We start from the raw sequence: 282 nt of genomic DNA on the forward strand, positions 1-282 counted from the left end.
CGTTGGGTGACGTCACGGCGTTGGGTGACGTCATCCCGTTGGGTGCCGGTGCCCGCCGGGTGCCGGCGGCGGGGGAGAGGGGTCTCCGTGCCCGCCGGGCCGGGGCGAACTCGGGGTCCCCGACGGTGACAACGTGTCGAGGAACCGGCGGGACCCGACCTGGGGACACCAAAAACGGGGAAACGGCCTCAAAATGGGCCAAAAACAACCAAAAATGGGCCCAAATCCACCCAAAATGGGCCAAAAACAGCCAAAAATGGGCCCAAAATGGGTCCAAAACAG

Source organism: Corapipo altera, unplaced genomic scaffold, assembly GCF_003945725.1.
Source record: "Corapipo altera isolate COAL_440 unplaced genomic scaffold, ASM394572v1 49265, whole genome shotgun sequence".
NCBI classification, from domain to species: domain Eukaryota; kingdom Metazoa; phylum Chordata; class Aves; order Passeriformes; family Pipridae; genus Corapipo; species Corapipo altera.